The sequence below is a fragment of the Fukomys damarensis genome, unplaced genomic scaffold, assembly GCF_012274545.1.
Source record: "Fukomys damarensis isolate Sample0158 unplaced genomic scaffold, DMR_v1.0_HiC HiC_scaffold_2, whole genome shotgun sequence".
In the NCBI taxonomy this organism is placed as follows: domain Eukaryota; kingdom Metazoa; phylum Chordata; class Mammalia; order Rodentia; family Bathyergidae; genus Fukomys; species Fukomys damarensis.
The window spans coordinates 39,350,852-39,370,730 of NW_022900914.1; the positions used below are offsets into that span (position 1 = coordinate 39,350,852).

The 19,879-nt window shown below is 37.2% G+C and overlaps 1 protein-coding gene across 1 annotated transcript in view; it reads left to right on the forward strand.

The window, feature by feature from the left end:
* Window positions 1-17,913: 17,913 nt before the first annotated feature.
* The window catches only part of Ehbp1 (EH domain binding protein 1), a 350,335-nt gene continuing 348,369 nt past the window's right edge, over window positions 17,914-19,879 (forward strand). Inside the window, exon 1 of the mRNA XM_010609755.3 lies at window positions 17,914-18,144. The gene's annotated coding sequence lies outside the window, so the exon portion shown is untranslated. The remainder of the gene's footprint in view (window positions 18,145-19,879) is intronic.

The following is a 19,879-nucleotide window of genomic DNA, read 5'->3' on the forward strand; positions in this document are numbered from 1 at the left end:
AAAAAAAAAAAAAAAGAAAGAAAGAAACCATCACTGCCAATTGACTTAGGCTTTCTCAAAACTTTTAATATTCAGTAAAACCTTGTACATTGGACCTAATTAGGGAGGCCATATCACATCTGTGAGATAGACACAAAGCAAGTAAACAACCTGTAGGTAATGAAAGTGGTTTACTGGTTTCCAGGATCAATGGTTACTCTAGTTCAAACTCTCAACATTAAAAGGGTCTCTGTCCCTCTTTCTGGATAACTGACAGGAAAAAATCAAATTTGCTATGCTTAATTCTATAAACATTAGAAAATTCTTATAAACTTACATAGTAATTAGCAGAAACACTTTCAATATTTACATCAACAAATCTCAAGAGGCCACACTAATGTGTTGCAAGCAAATGAATACCAATTTTAGAAATATCAAAGTTTGAAAATGATTGACTTTTAAAAATAAATCAAGAAATTTAAAGGTTATCATAATAATAAGATGGCCATGCATTTGAATTTTAACATGCTTTCTTAATAGAACAAGCAGGAGTGGGTGAGAAGATGGAGCCAGGAACAGCATGAGAATTTCTGTTGCTAATGCCAGTACCATTCCTGTATTGTTACAGAAAATGCAGAGGAGAGAATTAATGCTTTATGTTATCAGTTTTCTTAACAAATCCCTCTATCATATAAAGGTAGAATGAAACCTTGTTTTCTCAACTTTCTAATTACAGGCAATGTTTGGAATTAATTAGGTTTTACTCATTATCTCAACCTACATATAGCAAAGAATGTGGACCTTAAGAGATTTACCCACCATTAGTGTGCAGTAAAATATTGTGGTGAAATGAGATGTGGCAAGGGAGAGAATAATCTGGAGAAAGGGGAATTCCAACTAAGCTTCAAAGGCTGGCACAATGTTGATGAGGTCACCTTAGGCCAGTCTAAGTCTTGAAGATAGAATATCTCAGCTGCTAGAGCTCTAACTTTTGTCACGCTGAGAGAATTGACTTGCGCTCTTCAGACTGTTAGAAAAATTATGATATAATGTTACTCAGTCAAAATTGGGGATATTCCTTTTCAATTACCAAAGCTACTTATTTACTGATCTCATAGTACCCTGAGAATTGAATATGTGATCATAAGTTTGACTGGGAAACATGGAATGAGAGAAAAAAATGGAAGGTGGTCTTGGGAATATCCTTCCTATAGTCAACAATAATGTACTGTACTTCAAAATGCTAGAACAAAGGATGTTGAAAGTTTTTGCCATAGACATAATGAATGTTTGAGGAAATAGATATGATTAGCTGATTTAAACATTATGCAATTTATGTGTATCAAAACTGTACATGGTACCTCGTTAATATATATAATTTTTGTTTTATGTATCAGGGTAAAAATGATGAGTTGTAAAAAATTATCCTTGACCCACAATAGAGAACACTTCCCTAGTCACCAGCCTGGATGAGTCCTTAGGGACAACACACCCTTCTCTGAATAGTGCTGGACAAACATTGCCAATTTCAGATCCTTTAGGATTCCTTTCTCTGTGCTGTGAGCTTCTTGAGCCTCTTTCATTCAGACAGTCCACTCAGTTTCAATATATTGCTTCAACAATTAGAATTCTGTGGTTAAGGATAATAGAAATTGATTAACCTAACTTGAGCGCAAAAATGGAATTTATTGGAAAGAACTGAGAATGGCTGCAAAATTGGATGAGAAGCTTATGTCTGAAATCTTTAAAGAACTTTTGGAGCTGCCTTGTGCATGCCTGCCATTTGGTAGGGAGAAATAGACATTTAAATAAAAAGAATCAATGAGATCTGTAGTGCTATTTTAGAAATATACTCAAAATAATAGGAATTACAAAAAAAATGAATAATCAGCTGTTCCTTAAGAGGGGTGGAGATAAGAGTCAAGGTAAGGAAAAGCTTCCCAAAGGAGGTGTTATTTGAACTGACTTTTAAAAGCAGATCACTTTTAAGTATTTTATAAATAGAGTAAATATTTATCTGGTGGTAAAAGAAAGAACAGGTGCTCAAGACACTCAAGATGCAAAGACACAGAGATGTGAAAGGGTATGGAATATTCTGGAGTATTCTATGGTGTGAATTGAATGTCATTCCTAGCACACTCAGCATAGGTTGATAAAGTGAAGAATAGTGAGAAAACTGAGGCTGAAGAGGAAATAGAAGGCTGGTTATGAAGACTCATGTTGCAATAAACTATGATCATAGCAGAGAGGTATCAAATGCAAAAACTAAGTTTATATGTAAAATATTTACAAACCAGAAACTTAAATGAAATACTCACAGGGATTATTTTTCAAATCCCAGTACACTTTTTCCTTCTCCTCTTTGACTACTGATTCCCCTCTTACCAGCACCTCACCACCAAACTTCCTTTGCTCACTATGTACACAAATTTAGTAATCTGTGATATCTCATGCTGGTGATTTTTTTAAAAAGCTTTGAATAAGGCCAACCTTACAATGCAATTCATCAAGACTTACTAGACTTCATCTCTTTGAGACTCATTCTCTGAAAATCTTGACCTGATGGCAGGATACTTTGCCAATAGTGAAGTGAGCAATTTCCAAGAGATAAATTGCCTAAGAAAGAAAAAATACTGAACCTGCTTTTCTAATTCATACTTGATCTTCAAGTATATTCAAACTAGTTCTTCCAGCCTGGGTTACAGAGGATAATTTATAGAGTCAAAACTGAGTATCAGACTTGCTATTGTATGATTCTTAAATGTTCCCCCAAGGCCTATTGTGCTGGAAGCTTGGTCCCCAGGAAGGTGCTACCAAGAAGTAGTGAAACTGTTAAAAGGTGGTGTCTAGTGGGAGGTCTTTAAAGTAATTGAAAGTATCCCCCTAAAGAGACAATGGGACCATGTTCAATTCCTCATTCTCTTTGGTTTCCTGGCCATGAGATGTGTGATTTTGTTCCACCACATGACCCCTGCCCTTGATATCCAACACCCCTGCCAGTGGCCTAAAAGCAATGACTTTGAAATCACTAAAACCATTAGCCAAAATAAGACTTTTATCTTTATAAGTTCATTATCTCAAATATTTCATTATAGTGAAAAAAAGCTAACATAAGACTATTCTGGACTATTTTTCCATCATCCTCATGAATATGTTAACTTGACATGTAGCACATCCAGACATAAATAAACCTTGGGAAGGAAGAATTCTTGAGGATTTTGTTCTTTCTGGGCATGAAAACCTTAATCATAAAAGGTATCTGCAAAAAAGCACTTTATTTATGGAATTGATTAAGATAACTAATGGATTTGCTGAGAATAACTGAATCTTCTTTCTGAAATGAAAATTTTGGTACTTAAATATTTTATCATGAGTAACTGAATACAATAAAAGATGTTTTATATTTAATATATCATTTATCATGGTTTCTATTATTTTCCTTCCTTACTCACTAAAGAACCAGAGAAAATTCTTAATTATTGGGTTCCAAGAGCTATTCTGGTTCTTTTAGTCTTTAGAAATTCTCTTGTTCTAGCTTTCTGGGTTAGGATTCCATTTCTCAGGGCCCTTAGTTCTAATGGTGAGTTTATAGGTTTTGTTTATGCATTCTTCAAAATGCAGTCTTTAAGATTTTATCAGTTGTGTTCTATTGAAGGCTTTCTCAAAATCCTCTGCTAAATGCCAGCTACCTGCTTTACTGTTAGCTGGAATAGTTACATGTTGTTGTTGCTTTCTATCTCTACAGTCTTTTTTTGGGGGGGGGTACCAGGAATTGAACTCGGGACCTTGTGCTTTGCAAGGCAGGTGGTGGTACCACTGAGCTAAATCCCTGGCCTATCTCTCCAGTCTTAATGTTCTGACCACATGGTACCTGCGCCAGTCATGTTCTATGATATGAAAATACAGAGGGAAAGTATTGGCTGTATCTTGAGACTATTGATATCTTTCCATTACCTTCTGCACACTTTCTTCCTTCGTCCAATGAATAGAAGCCATAGTATTTTGTCCGATAGGATGCAACATTAATATCTCTTCCAGTAGATAATATCCACATGGCAAATCAAACTTGTTTTTTTAAATTTTGTGCAAACCTCTAATGAAAATAGACATTTTGAAGAAGACCTTAAGATTATTTATTTTACCTCAAATTGTTACCTCTATAGTGCTTTTCAACTATGACAATTAATTTCCAAAGTTGCTGCAACTCTACTTCCCATCCTACATGCTCTTCTGCAAAGTGATATTGCTACCTTCTCATGAAGAGGGAGCTATGTCTCTACCCCTTTGAACCTGGAAGGCTCAGAATTTCTTAGACCATGAAATACAGATATAGTATTTTGTCCGATAGGATGCAACATTAATATCTCTTCCAGTAGATAATATCCACATGGCAAATCAAACTTGTTTTTTTAAATTTTGTGCAAACCTCTAATGAAAATAGACATTTTGAAGAAGACCTTAAGATTATTTATTTTACCTCAAATTGTTACCTCTATAGTGCTTTTCAACTATGACAATTAATTTCCAAAGTTGCTGCAACTCTACTTCCCATCCTACATGCTCTTCTGCAAAGTGATATTGCTACCTTCTCATGAAGAGGGAGCTATGTCTCTACCCCTTTGAACCTGGAAGGCTCAGAATTTCTTAGACCATGAAATACAGAGGAATTGATGATATAGACTATACATAGACTATAAATATGGGCTATAGATATATAGAACATACACACACACACACACACACACACACACACACACACACACACACACTAGATATGTCCTGCCCCTATGGTTTGTTTGAGTTTTGGAAAAGGAGTTTCTGGCATCTTTCTCAGTGACCTGAGCTGGAGCTCTTAGATCTAGACTGGAGCTGTAAGCTTGCATTTAAGCACAAGATGATTAGAAAATGTACTTTAATAAAAGCATTTATTATAATTAGCAATAGCTTCTTCATCTAACTTGTACATCCTATAACCCCAAGCTTTGCCAAAAGCATTTGAGGTACCCTTGTCAATCAAAACCTTTTTTCCTTCAACACCTAGCAAAGCTACATGTCAAAAGATTTCCTTAAGATTTCCAGCAAGCTAGTTAAGAGCAGTGTTTTTAGTCTTGCTACACTAGTACATTGGTTGCTTTTATCATTCAGACCATCTGTGATGAAGTCTATTTTGTTAACTCAGAAAACCTCAATTTCTGTAAGACTTTAAAATGAGGCATTAACATATTTTTATGGATTGTGCTACCATTATGGTTTTGGAGACTTCTCATTTCAGTTATTAAAAAGAAAAACCCTGCCATCTAAGCTTCTCATAAGAAACTATTTTTACATTCATAATCTTTAAAGATGCTTATGTAAAGAAGTGGTTTGAACTCTTTCAGTGAGATTTTAGCTCAGCCTTAAGCTTAACAATAATGTAATTTGTGTGAGGGTGGCTGATCCCCACCTGTCAGTGATGCTTCAGGAAAATTCGTAAATCACAACCAGAATCTTATCTGAAACCAGTTTAAAAATCCATGTGACTAATAGTCATTTCTGAGTGATTTGGTTTCTTAATACCATAGTACACCCTGAATATTGGGATTTTATAGCTGGAATGCACCTTAAAAACAATTTTATCAAGTCTTTTGTGTTACAGATGAGTAAACTGAGGCTACATTTCTGAAGGCAAACATATTTTCTTTGCACTGTTTCTTTGACAGTCAAAGTGTGGTTCCTGGACCAGGAGTAGCCCCTGAGAACTTGTAAGAAATTCAGGATCCCTGGCAGCATACTGTACCATTTTCATCAGAATCTCCATTTTCATAAATTCTTCAAATGATTCATAGTACCTTAAGGTTTGAGACACCTTGCTCCACACGACACTGTTTCTCAGGAGAAATGAAAAGCTTTGGAATCCAATGAATCTAGATTGAAACCAGATTTTTCTATGTCCTAACAAAGTGGTTTTGAGTCAAGTACTAAATCTTTCTGGTCTTCAGTTAAATAGGGATAACAGTTAAACGGGGGTAATAATAATCTGAAATATCAACATTGGGTTTAAATTAAGTATTTATATAATCCTAGTCAGATATCTGACAGTAGACCCTTAATAAATGAAAGCTTCTAGTACTGCTGCTGCTTCCTGTTACTATAGCTACTGCTAATATTACCACCAGTAACTACCATTACTTGCTACTACTGCCACTTCTACTGCTGGTGCTATTGCTGTTGCTATTACTGCTGCTTTATTACTTCTGCTGCTTTTGCTATTGCTACACTACTGTTACTGCTGCTCCTGCTTCTATTATTAATTCTGCTACTATAATAGTTTCTGCCACCACTATCATAATTATTAATATCTTAGAGAAGGATCCTAACCTTTTAAGCACTGACAAGTAGCCAAAGTGAAACTGGAGCCCAGGTCTTGACTACTATTCCGGTGCAGCTCTCCTTGTACCTCATAATTTCACTTCTGTTTTAAGTACCACTAAATGCTGGAGACAACATTCTTGTGTATAGCCTTTCCAATTCTTGGAATAGGATGTAAGAAAAAAGAGACTGCTGTTTTTAAGATTTTCATTTAAATCCCTTAGAACAGTAGAGTCAGTTTACTCAATTCTGTATCTTCTCAAATGACTCAAAGGATCTGAGTTTCCTCTAGTTGCAGCTTGTTTCCTTCAGCTATGGAATATTGCCTTTCTCTAATTTTACTTCTGGCTTCCAAAAATTTTTTCCATAAAAAGTTTTACTGGATGTTCTTGGTTTTTCCCCTTATCCCTGCCTTCCCTTCACCCCCTTCTCCCCTCCCCATTTACAAATACTTTATTTCCATTTTTTCATTTTCTCATATTTTTTTTCTTTTCCCTTATTCAATAAATTCAATAAAAAGAGAAAAAAAAGAAAGCGAAGAAAGTAAAAAAAAAGTTTTACTGGATGTGATAATACATTTATTTTCTTAGAAAACAGAATATGTGTGCAACTCTGGGTGATCTTGAATTTTTAAAAGGAACCTATTTATTTCAGTCTTAGTCCTTTCAGCACTCAGCCCTATACTTAAGTGTTCCTACCTCTCTTCACCTATAAAAAGGATTTTTGCCACTTTGCAAACATAGATTTCTTTCTTTCTTTCTCTCGTCCCAGAAAAACTTCTAGTTCTTGTTCTTAGAACTCAGAGTATGTCTTAATTGGAAAACATTGATTGAAATGCTAACCTCTTAGCCTCAGATAGACTGGCTTCTAAAAAATTATAGAGTCTCTGGGTCATTGACTAACATGTTTGTGTGGAAAGCATCCAAATATCCTGACAAGATCTGTGAGAGCATTTTTTAGCCATTGATATCAAACAGCAAAATTTAACACACTTAACCAGGGAACTGTAAACAGAACACAACAATTCTACAGTAGGGCCAGTTCTAGATTGGCCCTATGATTGGAGAGAATGGAGTTCCAGGTTTTGTGAAAATAGGCATGGTTTAATATGGATAGACACCATGAGAGCTGTACATCTGAGCCCATGAGTGGACTCTTCAGTGCCAGTAGTGGACTTTTGAATACAATGTAAAGCCCTTGAAAAGGCCCTGGTAAGAATGATGTGCCCCACTATATTAGGGAGATGAAGAGGTGCTAGATTTTCTATTTCTAGGAAACTGGGATTCCTTGGTTGCTGCTGGAGTATGGAGTATAGTGATGAGTTTTCTGGCCTAGGGCTACAGCTTCTGCTTGCTCAGTTTAGCAAGTGCTGTGATTTGTGCTTTGAAGCATTTATAAGGATCCAAATGAATCAGAAGATCTAGCATCTATTTTTGAAAGCACCTCCTCCATACAGGCATATAAATTGCATAAATTCACAAACAAGCTGTTTTATCAGCTTCAAGGGGCCTTAGGGATGACTCCAACTGAATTAAAAGTCTTAGATGTAAATAAGAAGTGTACTGTTTCAAGAATGGGACATAGATACACAAATACACTGTGCTATTCCAGATTCCAAAGATGGTATATGCCACAGTCAAAAATGAGGTTCATTAAAATTTTTTTCTTTATTTGCTTACTCATTTGTTTCTAAGTGGCTGTATAACAATAACCAAATAGTTTTAAACACTTTACAAATATTAACTTACTTAATACTTGTAATAAGTAACCCTCTTTGCAAGGTAACTACTATTCTTATCTCCATTTTATTCAGAAGAAAATAGACTCAGAGTTTAGGTAACTTGCCCAAGATTATACCGTTAATATATGTCAGAACTGGAACTTGAGCAGTTTGGCTTTCTAGCTTATACCAGTGGTGGCAAACGTATGACATGTATGCCACAGTGGACTATTAGTATCATTGAAACTCTAAAAGCTTTGGGGTCACTGATCTACACTCAGATTTCCTATGCATCATGAAGTTATATTAGAATTTCCTTTATACTTTACTGGCAGATACTGTTTCTTTAATCTTGCAGTACTAATAAAACCAAGATGGTGAATTTAATACTGGAATGTGTCAATTATTGGGGCTACTCATATTTAAGGTTTAAGATATCGTCTGCATTCTTAATTCAAAGACTCTTATTACAGCTAAATTTGTCACCTCATAAAACTATGAAAAAATTTCCTTTTAGGTTATGTGTTATTGTAAACCACAAATATAAAAAGTAAGATAAGCATTGTTGTTTCAAAAACATCGTAAAAGGGCCGGGTATTTAGCTCAGTGGCACCAAGCCTGCCTCGCAAGCGCAAGGTCCTGAGTTTGACCCCTGGTACCACAAAAAAACAAAACAAACCCCTTAAAATTCCAATATAAGAGACCAGGTAAAATGCCTAGAGCCTACTATAAGACTTGTAAGACTCGTAATTTAAAAGAGGATGGAAATAAGTCATTTGTCTGATGAACACTTCAGTGCTTCTCTACCATGTTACTACTTGAGTGAATCTGCCCTTTGATCAGGGTCTATTATAGGCTGGAAAAGTTTCCAATAACGACCAGAAACTTAGGAATCAAAATCCCAGTGCACATAAGAGAGGAAAACAAAACAAAACAGAAACAAAACCCCACACAACTTCCCTCATTTGCAGCCAGAGTGCTTGTGGCCAGGGAACTGGCCCATTGTGCCTCTACCACTCCAGCACAGAGGGCGGAGTGTTGCCATGGCTGCAGGGACCCATCCATGTGGACTGGTTTCAATAACCAGCAGCTGCTCACTTCAGAGAAAGCAGGATGGCAGTCCAGTTCCGAATGAGCATTTCTCTCTGGGCCCCAACCTGACCCGAATATTGTTTTCTCATTGAATTTCTTTTTATTTATTTATTTTTAGATAGCACCTTTCTTTGAACTTTCCCTCTTGTTTGTGTGGCAGTTGGCAGAACTACAGAAGGTCTCTTTCATTCTGCGGAAAATGTGATTTTTCTTTAATAGTTCCTGAGGGAACACAAACACACACACACACACACACACACACACACACACACACACACACACACACCTATTCTTCACTATATGAAAGCATAGAGCAAACCATAGAGTTTGTTTACTCCCAGAAGTGTGAAGGCCAAGTAGCTCAAAAACCCCTGCATGACTCATCCGTCTGCTGCCCTGTAAAACTTTGGGGCTAGAATAGAAAATATGACCCTTTATTCTGGCCATGACCATAAATTTTATATTTAATGCTGAACACATTCTCAATTCACAGCTAATTCATAATCTGACTTCTTCTCTTTATTTATATGCTGACCAAATATGAGGATTGTGCAAATATAAACACTTATGAATTCTGACCCCTTCTCAAGGGAATTGCAGAAAAATTGTGTTTGCTGCAACATAGAAGCTATACTATAATGGAGGAAAAATTTCCCCCATAGCCCTAAAGGAGTTTGGAAATGAGGCTTGTACTGCTGTTGAATTAAAATAAAAAGAAAAAAAAAACTTGAACCAATTTGTTTACCAGTTGTTACTAAAGACTTTCAGGAAAAAAAAAAAAAAAGACTGTCAGAGAAAAATGTTTGTGGACATGGTATCCAAAAGGCTGACAGAACCCAGAACTTGCTTGGTATTCAAAGAAGGGCTCATCCAACATTATCCTGCATAGTGTATAATTACTTGCATATTGGGAGCCAAAAAAGGGAATTCAGTCCGGTGAGTGTGTGTTTATACTGACGAATTTGAGAAGTAAAACAATCCAGCAGCATTCCTCACCTCCCCCCACATCTGGGAATAGTTAATTTGCTTGCTGTAGTGTATAGCATGAGGTTGATAAAGTTGTCTGAAGTCCTGCACTAAGGCCATTAGCCTTACTTCAAATCTTTCTGCTTTAAAGGTTTAACATTGTGACCAATATTAGCAAATATTATTTTTATTAATCCTAAAACACAGTGAGAAGAGAGAACTTTCGGCTCATAGTTTCTTGATCATTTTCTTCATCATATTTCCAATGTGTTTGGAAAGCTGGCCTCAAGCACATTTCTCCTTTCTTTCTCTGCAATGTATTATTGCAGGAAATAACTCACAAATGAGGCTCTAGAAAATGTAGTCGAGTTTTTACATAGTTTTTTTCTGTGAATACATATTTGAGTTCTGAAGTTCCTCTGGGATAGATAATGTGTTTTTTCTTCTATTTTACAAAGTTTAGCCCAGAACACTGGAGAACACCATGAGAGACCCTCGATTTATGGAAAGTTTTGTGAATTGAGAGTACCAGTGGTTTATGTTTGGCGCTGCATTTCCTTAATTGTGTCTTTTTGAAAGAAAACATAGTATATATACAATGCCCTCTCTATTGAATCTAACAATTCAGGATGTTACAGGAGCTCATCAGTCCCCAGGGAGTCTCCTTCAGTTTCTCACAGAGGCTTGCAATAATGAAACGCAATTGTTATTCTGACCTTCGTTTGTGAAACTTCAGTTTTCTGAATAAGAACAAGTGTCTTATTTTTGTTGGCTGAGTACACCAAGTGTTTAATACTGCTGAAAGTTTTCTATAGCACTTTCAAAAGCTTATTTTTCACAACATCTAGCCATTTTCTTTTGAATCCTGGTGAGAAACAAACTGAAGAACTCCCCAAATATAGCCAGGCTTAGAATGTATCTCATTGCCTCATCTTTTTCTCAAAGCTTATCTCCACAATTTGACAACTGTTTAAAATCACTTGTGCCCTGCATTTCAGGCTTCTTTGAACTAAATATGTGTAATTGTCCTTCATGGTAAAAAAATAGTAATTTCCAGAAGGATTTCTGTGAATAAGCAGATACTACTCACAAAAAGTAGCCAGCCTGATTGATGTTCAGTCTTCAACCTGAACCTCACTGTTTTCAGGTCCAGACTCACTCAGAGTTGTCGTCTTTGGTCATCTGCTCTTCATCCCCAGTTTCTGCACATTGTGACAGCTTCCTGCTCCCTCTTTTGGAGCTTAGAAACAGAGACCATACTTTGGTGATTAAATACCCTTAATTCTATAGGTCCCAAATATTAATGCATGAGCCAGTGACCAGATTGGCGCTAGGTGGTCATGAGTTTTCCCTCATGTTTTCTGACACACACACACACACACAAACACACACACACAAAGTTCATGAGTATAAGAACATTCCTTGGTGGGCTTATCATTATATCCCACCACTTAAAAAATTCATAGTGTATCACTCAATAAATACTTGGCCAGTGAATGAAAAAAAGGGGGAGCTAAGTGTATGGGTGAGGTGAGTTTTCCCCAAAGCTGCATATATTAATTTTCAGAACAAAAATTCTGGATATTATGGCCTTTCTACTATTTTGCCTTTGTAATGTGTTTGTTTTTTCAAAAGATGATATAAGAATACAGAATTACTAGGAAGTCTTTTGAAAAAAGCAAATATTAAACAACCCGATTTCAGGACTCCAGATTTTTGTACAGATCCATAAAATTCAAAATCTATAAATTATTGTCTTAGTGCATGCTCTTTCTTGATATTGTCTTGTCTCTCACAAACTGTTTTTCATCTCATCATAAAATTTGCCTTCCCTGGAAGGGATAATAAAAGATTAATGCCTAGGAACCAATTTAATAGCATAATTTGGAATCAGAATCACCAGCATTGCTCTTCATCCTTTGTGCCAGGTCCTGTGCTATTCACATTCACATACTCTTCTGTGAAAGTCCTATTTTCACATGCATTATTTCATTTTCACAGATAAGGTGAGTTAGATCTGGGTGGCCCATATCCTCCAACAGATAGGGAAGTTACAGGTGGCTGAGGAGGTCCAAGAGAGGATAATGGAAAATGTGGGATTAGACGGAGCTTCTTTGGCCAAGGATGATTTGGCTGGATAAGAGAATGACATTCTGGCAAAAGTAAAGATGATGAAAAGGAAAATCTTATGTAGTTTGGAACAGAATATAGGCTAACCTGATTGAAAATTATGCCACAGATATTTCTATGTGCACACAGATGATTGGACAGGATTTTCATTTTGCAGGTATTAGGTATGTGTCTTAGGCTGCTATAATGAACTACCATTGAAAGTGTGGCTTATAAACAACAGAAATTTTACTTTTCACAGTTCTGGAAGTTGAGAAGATGAATATCAAAGCACCAGTAGATTCAATGTCTGGTGAGGGCCCACTTCCTAGTTCATGGGCAGCTCCTTCTTGCTGTGTTCTCATGTGGTAGAAGGGGGTCAGGGAGCTCCCTGGGGCCTCCTTTATGAAGGCTCTAACTTCATCCACAACAGTCACTATCATTGCCTAATCACATCTAAAAGGCCTCACTACTAAGTATTATCACATCAGGCATTAGGATTTAACATAAGAATGGGGGGAGGGCATAAACATTTAGTCTGTGGCAGTATAGTCTGATGCTTGCTGCCTTTTCAGCTTTCCACCCAAGCAATCAATCAATGTCCATAATATCTTTGTATATTTGAATTTGTTTACTTGACTCTTTTTGACTCCACATGATGTCTGGATACTTTCAGAAGCTATAAGATTATACTTTTCTCAATTAGCAGTAATCATGCCTCAGATAGACCTCATTGGCTGCAATACTGCCACTGCAAAAAAGGTAATATACTTTTCACTTCTAGAGATGTTTTCCTATGAGGAAAATTCTATTCAGAACTTAGTACAGAATCTGGTATGTCTTTAAGCATAATTAGTCCAGTGTGAAATGCATTCTTAGTTTTGTGTAAGAGCTGAGACTATTGACTTAAAAGTTTCTAAGAGGAACAGAAACTCTGCCCATTATTATTTCCAATCCCAGTAGTGCATCCACAAGCATGACATAAAAATTATTTAACACTAACCTTATGGAAAAAATTCCTGCTTTTCCAGTGATGAAAGCCTATTAATTTAACAGTAAGTTGATAAACATGAAATACATACATGTAAATTATCTAGTTCAATATTAGTTCAATACTGTAAATGCAGTTGGTTCTCTTTTGTGGATTTCATATTTGTAAATTTGCCTACTCACTAAAATTTATTTGTAACCCCAATATTCACATTCAGCACTTTTCATGACCATTTGTGGACACGTGCAGAGCAGTGAAAATTTTGCGTCAACTGACATACATACTCCCAGCTGAGGTCAGACAGGGTGATGCTCTGCCTTCTCATTTCAGCTCTTATACAATAAACAAGTGTCCCCTTTGAGGTTTATTTAGTGCCATGTTTTTTCATTTCTGTGGTTTTTCTTGGTGATTTGCTGTTTAAAATGGCCCATATTTGTACTGCTAAAATGCTACTGAGTGTTCCTGAATGCAAGAAACATCTTACAGAGAAAGTGTGTATTAAATAAGCTTTGTTCAGACATTGATACTGTGCTATTGGCCACGAATTCAGTATTACTGAATTAGCAATACATATTAAAAAAGAAAATAAGATGTCTTTAAATAGAAACACACATAAAACATGCTTATGTGCTGATTGGTTGATGAAAACATGGCCAGATTCTTACAGGAACATAATCCTGTATATTCCCTAGGAGCAATGACTCACAATTTGCTGATCAATACTTTATAAACCATAACAATCACAAATATTAAGAATATATGACATTTCTTATTTCATCGGTTCAAGCGACTCTACTAAATTTATTATTGTGTGGTTAATGCCTAACCCAAATATACTAAGAGTGTAAAAAATTTCATAAGTTTATGTCAAGCCCAACCTTCTTTCTTCTTGTGAAGAAAAATTGATTTAAGGAATATGAACTGATAAAATCAATAGGCCCTAATGATTGCACTCTTCAGGATGTATTAGATCATACTATAGTAACAAACAATTCTAATCTCAGTGGTCTGACACAAAAGTTTATTTCTCAATTATGCAACATCCGCTGCAGATCCAAACATCTCTCTAAGGCAGCCACCCTCCATGAAGTGAATGTAACCCAGGTCACTTGGATTTGGTGGCTCTACCACCTTAACACAAGACATCTAGCTTCAAAACGACAGGAGAGGAGAAATGTTTCATGTAAAGAGAACTGAGAAAGAGCTTTTCAGTATCTTAGCTCAGAAATAACACATGAACTTTCATGCACATTTCATTAGCCCAGACTAATCATGTAGCTCATCTTAATCAGAAGTGAAGCGAGAGAGAGAGAGAGAGAGAGAGAGAGAGAGAGAGAGGGAGAGAAATGGACATTAGTAAGCACTGGTGAAATAGTTGTGGTGAAATAGTGGTAGGATAACCACCATAGTAGTATATGTACACAGCAGATGAAATGGTGAAAGGAGACTCTGATAAACCTCAGATGACAGGTTTGGACAGATAAAAGACCCTAAGGTTGACATTATATCTAGGAATAAGAAGCAAAAGTAGAGTGAGGTGGGGGATAGTTATTGGGCAAAGCTGGAGGTAACTGCAATATTCAATAGGTGAGATGGAACAGCAGCCAAATCATGGGAAAAAATTACCAAGAGAAGGTATTTGGGGAAGAAATATAGGCAGGTGCTCAAGACTGCTCTCAGCATCAGGTTCACACTTGCCTGATACTATATCTTAAAAGTGTGGATGAATGCCTGACAGACACTTCCTAGAAACTTAGCTAGTGATAGGGATCCTAGTGTTTCATCTCTCTTGAACCATGTTGTCTTCCCTAAGCCTGGGTCCTGCTCCCACAGACAAACTTTCTGTCTGTTGTCTGGCCAAATATAGGCAACCTTCATTCACATCTTATGCCTTCTCTGATCAAACCTTGCAACATTTTCTGCCTGGCATTTGCAAAATCCACACTATATGACCACTGCCTATGTCCTTTAGACTCTGCTTTAGTCCCTTATCCCAGGTTCAAACTCTTAGGCAGAAAATTTCTTCCTTAACCCCACCTTCAGTCTCACACACAGACCTTTTCTTGATCCTTATTCAATATTTTCTCTGATAACCCAGTGAACTATGATCCCATTTTTCTTAGGCTAAATCCTAGCTATGCCTTTTGGAATTTGAAGTCAATAAAAACAGTGGCTTTGCATGGTTTTCTCCAGAATATAGTGTGTTCTTACCATAAATAAATGATAAAATTTCTCTGAGATTAATGAAGTGGATAGTTTTATACAGGAATCTGCCTGGCAGCATTAAGACAGTCAGTGCAGAGATTAAAATTTTCTCCTGGCTAGACATGGAGCTCCTTGTCCAGAACCCATAGCTGATGTTATAGAGAATAAAGAGCTGTCAGTAAGCTCCTAGACACTTTAGGGAATAGATCAAAGCTGCCATTTCATCCCCACTTTGCCTGGAGGAAGCTGAACTTCTAAGATTAAGCATTTAGAAGGACTCAACAGATTCAAAGTGTAGGGAAGTGGAGAAGCACCATCGCTTTAGAATTGGCAGATGTCAAGGCCAGGTTGCAGAACAGTGTTCCAAGAATTCTAATCTGAACCATGTAAGGACTAAGATGGATGAGACCTGCCTCCCAGGTCTTCCTCCTATGAAGGCTAGAAGAAGCAAAGCACCAGAAACAGAGAACCTCATTATGGCTCTGGTCATGGTAGACATTCTTCAACTCAATGAAACTTTGAGAATCAGACATAGCAGAGCTGGTAGGTAATATGACTGCTTCAGAAGGCCCTCAAAGGCAACACTACCTGACAGAATTCCTGAAGCCTTTGAGACTCTCTGTTTGACTTCTGACAAAAGCTTAGTCCAAGCTGCTAGTAGTGCCTGGGTAAAGAACAGCTACCCCAAGTCAACAGAGTCAGTATGCTCAGAGATGGCAACCAGTTTGTGATTAGAAGCTCATTGTAAAAACTGCAATAGGGACAGATTATGGGCAAGAGCTAAGATGAGATCCTGTGATAACTGCCAAAGATTTCTGTTACTTACTCTAAAGATGAACATTTCCAACAAATCATCCATAGAATTTTCAAATTCACACTATTGCTTAATTCAATTCAAAAGAAGTACCAGATATGAAAACTCACTGAGTACTGTATACTTTGAATAAATGTAGAATATCCAAACTACTTAAAAGCTAGTCATGTAAAAATAGGCTTTATAGCCTAAATTTATGGAGCAGTATTATGCTTTTATGTATATTGTTTTATTAAATTGGCCAACAACAGTAAGAGGTAAGTGATAGTATTTTTTCCACTTTATAGATGAGAAATCCCAAACTCATACAGAGTATCTAACCTAGATCATGTAGCTAACAGGAAAATGCAGAGTCTGTGTTCAATTCTACTCCCGAGATGATTTCAAAGAACACCCTTTGTGTTAGTTTCCTGTTACTATAGCAAAATACCTGAGAAATTTAACATAACAGGAAAGATTTATTTTTAGCTTACAGTTTTGGAGCTGTCAGTCCATAGTTACTTAGCTCTGTCTCTTTCAGGCCTGTGGTGAGGCAACATATCATGGCAGGAGCATGTCAGAAGAAACTGTTCATCTTGTGGCAGCTAGGAAGTGAAAGAGAGAGAGAAAGAGATTGACTCCTATAATCCCTTTACACCCCCAGTGATCTAAGACCTCTCCCTAGGCCCTACCTCTTAACAGATGCTCAAATCTATTACACATCAGCCTTTGGGGGAAATCTGACGTCCAAACGAACACCCAAAAGTATCAGCCATGTACCATGACCATGTGCTTTCCCTCAAAGACTGAACATCCTACTGAGTCTTTGTTTCACTGAGTTGTTTCTTTGATTGCTGTCTGCAGAAGTTAGTCCTGTATCTCCATTTCTAGCTTCTGTGTTCAGCCTAAGGCAGCCTCTGAAGGATGTTGTGGAAGGCCTAATTCTAGAGTACTCCCTCCCACACAACAAGCCCACATCCCCAAGCTCTGGATGTTTCAAGTGCTGGGCCTTATCTGGCAGCTCTTATGTTTCATTCCTGCCAAGATCCTCAAGCAGGACACATTCCTGACTGGGTGGAGGGAAGAATTCCTAGAATTCTTCAGGCACTATCCTTCTGGAGCTCCTAAATTTAAATGGGACAGAAGAGGGGGGGAAGCCTTCATTTTTAATGTTTGAAATTAATCTGAAGGAAGTCATACTCTCAAAGCCATGAAAAGAACAAAAAGAAAGAGATTCAGGACCATTGAGATAAGTATTTCTGGAATTAGAAATTTACAGTTCTCTCCATAATCTCAAGGGCAGTGAAGTCTTTGCATTTGACCATCATGGCTGACAGTCTGGAATATGTGTCATTTTTATACATCATAGGAATTCTAGTATATCAGTTATACTTAGTAAGTGGAATAGTCCAGATTTATGCATGCACATTATTTCTCTGTAACAACACATGTGTATTACTTGCATAAATAAATTTATACTTTACAGTGATTTACTTTATGAGATCTTATTTGCTCAATACGAGAAACCTAAGAGTTGGGAGCTTCACTGAGCAAAATCTAAACTGAGAAGTGAGTAACTTGCCTATTGTCAAACAACTGGCAAGGCAGAGATGACCTATCACCAGGTCTTCTTATTTCCCATTGCTTGCTCAACTCCTCCCATTGTGACATCACAGATGCTGTAAAGTGGTCACCTAGAGTTTGCCTTGTTAGAGTGTAATGTGTGACTCTCCCTGGCAGAGAAAGACTCCAATGAGAGACTGGGAATTTGGAGGATTAGGCCAGGGCAACACTGAGTTGCTGGCTAGGGCATAACATCAGGATGTCACCTTAGTGGCCAAGTGTGAAACAGAAATAGTGATCTTGCAATTCAAAAGCTCATTCAAAAAGCTAAACCAACCATCTAGTCAGTGACTTTCAAATTTGGACCATAGCCAACAGGTAAGTTACAGCAACCTCCTAGTGTTCTAAAAAATGATCTAAAATATGGGTTTTTTAAATATATTAGTAGCAAATGATCATAATACCCTAGATTTTTTTGTTTGTGGGTCTCTAAAGTCTACTTTTTTTTGATACCAGGGATTGAACTTGGGTCCTTGTGCTTGAGAAGCAGGCAGCGGAGCTACTGAGCTAAATCTCTGGCCCTAAAGTCTAGTTATTAATAGTAGATGAGTCATGAGTATTTGGTATTCATAAATAAAAACTTAACAAATAACTGGAGTCTAATAAGGACTTCACTAACTTGCCTGTCTGGCAGACAATTTTTGGCAATATTTGTAAAGTTTCCATTATTGTTGGTACAGATTGTTGTGATAGCCTCAGCTTTGGGGAAGCTTGCTTTGTTATCAGCAGCAGTGCATACTGAGTTAGTAGAACTTTACAATGGTTTCTATTCTTGCTTTTTAATTATAAATTAGCCTTTATCAACCTCCATCATCATCTATTTTGTTTACGGTGGATTTTTTATTAATCCCACAGTAGGCTAGTGATGCTGTTATGATTTAAATCTAAAAAGGCCATCAAAGCTTCACATGTTTGGAAGGGAATTGGGTTATGGGGTTGGTACAGCCTTATTTGCTGTTAGAGGTGGGTCACTGGCAATGTGACCTGGAAGTTTCCATCTTCCTTCCTTGGCTATTCCCTTTCCTCTTTGCTTCTCCTCTGCTCTGCCTCAAGCAGCTCTCCTCAGCCATGCCATCCTGCTTTGGGCCCAGATGATTATAGACTGAACAATGAGCTGAAACAAACCTTTCCTCCTTTAAATTCTGGTTGTCAGGTATTGTGCCTCAGTGACAAGAACACGACTAAGATGGCTATCAGGTGAAATAATTTATAACCTGTAAGTTTTCTATGATGATATTTTTTTAAAATTTGGCTTGTGGTACACACAGAAACAAGTCATACTATTATTATTATTAGGTAGACATTCATATTTTACACAAACTATTTTTCAAAGCAACAGTTTATTGCTTTTAGGGAATTTTTTGAAAATCAGAAAAGGCTGGAAAAGGTGAACCTTAAAGCCTTTCATCAAAATTAAGTGGGTTTCAGTCAAAAACGTTTGAGATCTCTGGACAGCAAGAAAGAAATTGATTCATTTCAAGAGACTGGAAAAAACTAGAGACCAGGAAAGAATAAACATTTGAAGGAATCCTAGAAAGCAGAAAAATGAAGAGATTTCTGGTGCTGAAGAAATGATGCCTTTAGTGTCTTTTCAGATCCCTGTGGCCTTGGACATGTATAGAGAAGGAGCAGTTAAAAAATTAATATGTCCCCAGGGTGTGTCTGGGCAATCTGGTTTGTCCACTATAAAAGATATCCTTCCAGGAGCAGATGCGGGATGAAATCCAGCTATCCTTCACTGACCACGAATTTAAGTGGCAGAGAAAAGCTCTTTGTAGTAAGTCATGGATCTGGAAGTACTTAAGACAGTTCAAGGATATTGGCTTTTTTGTACATACTAAAGGTGGCCACCTTCTATTCTACTTGGAGAAAATGGCTGAGTGTCCTAAAGATATTAAAAGGGCATTGAGGGACGGGCGTGGCAGCACACACTTGTAATCCCAGCACTTGGAAGGCTGAGGCAGGAGGATCGCTGTGAGTTCGAGACCAGCCTGAACTACATAGTGAGTTCCAGGTCAGTCTCAACTACATAGTGAGACCCTGTCTCAAAAAA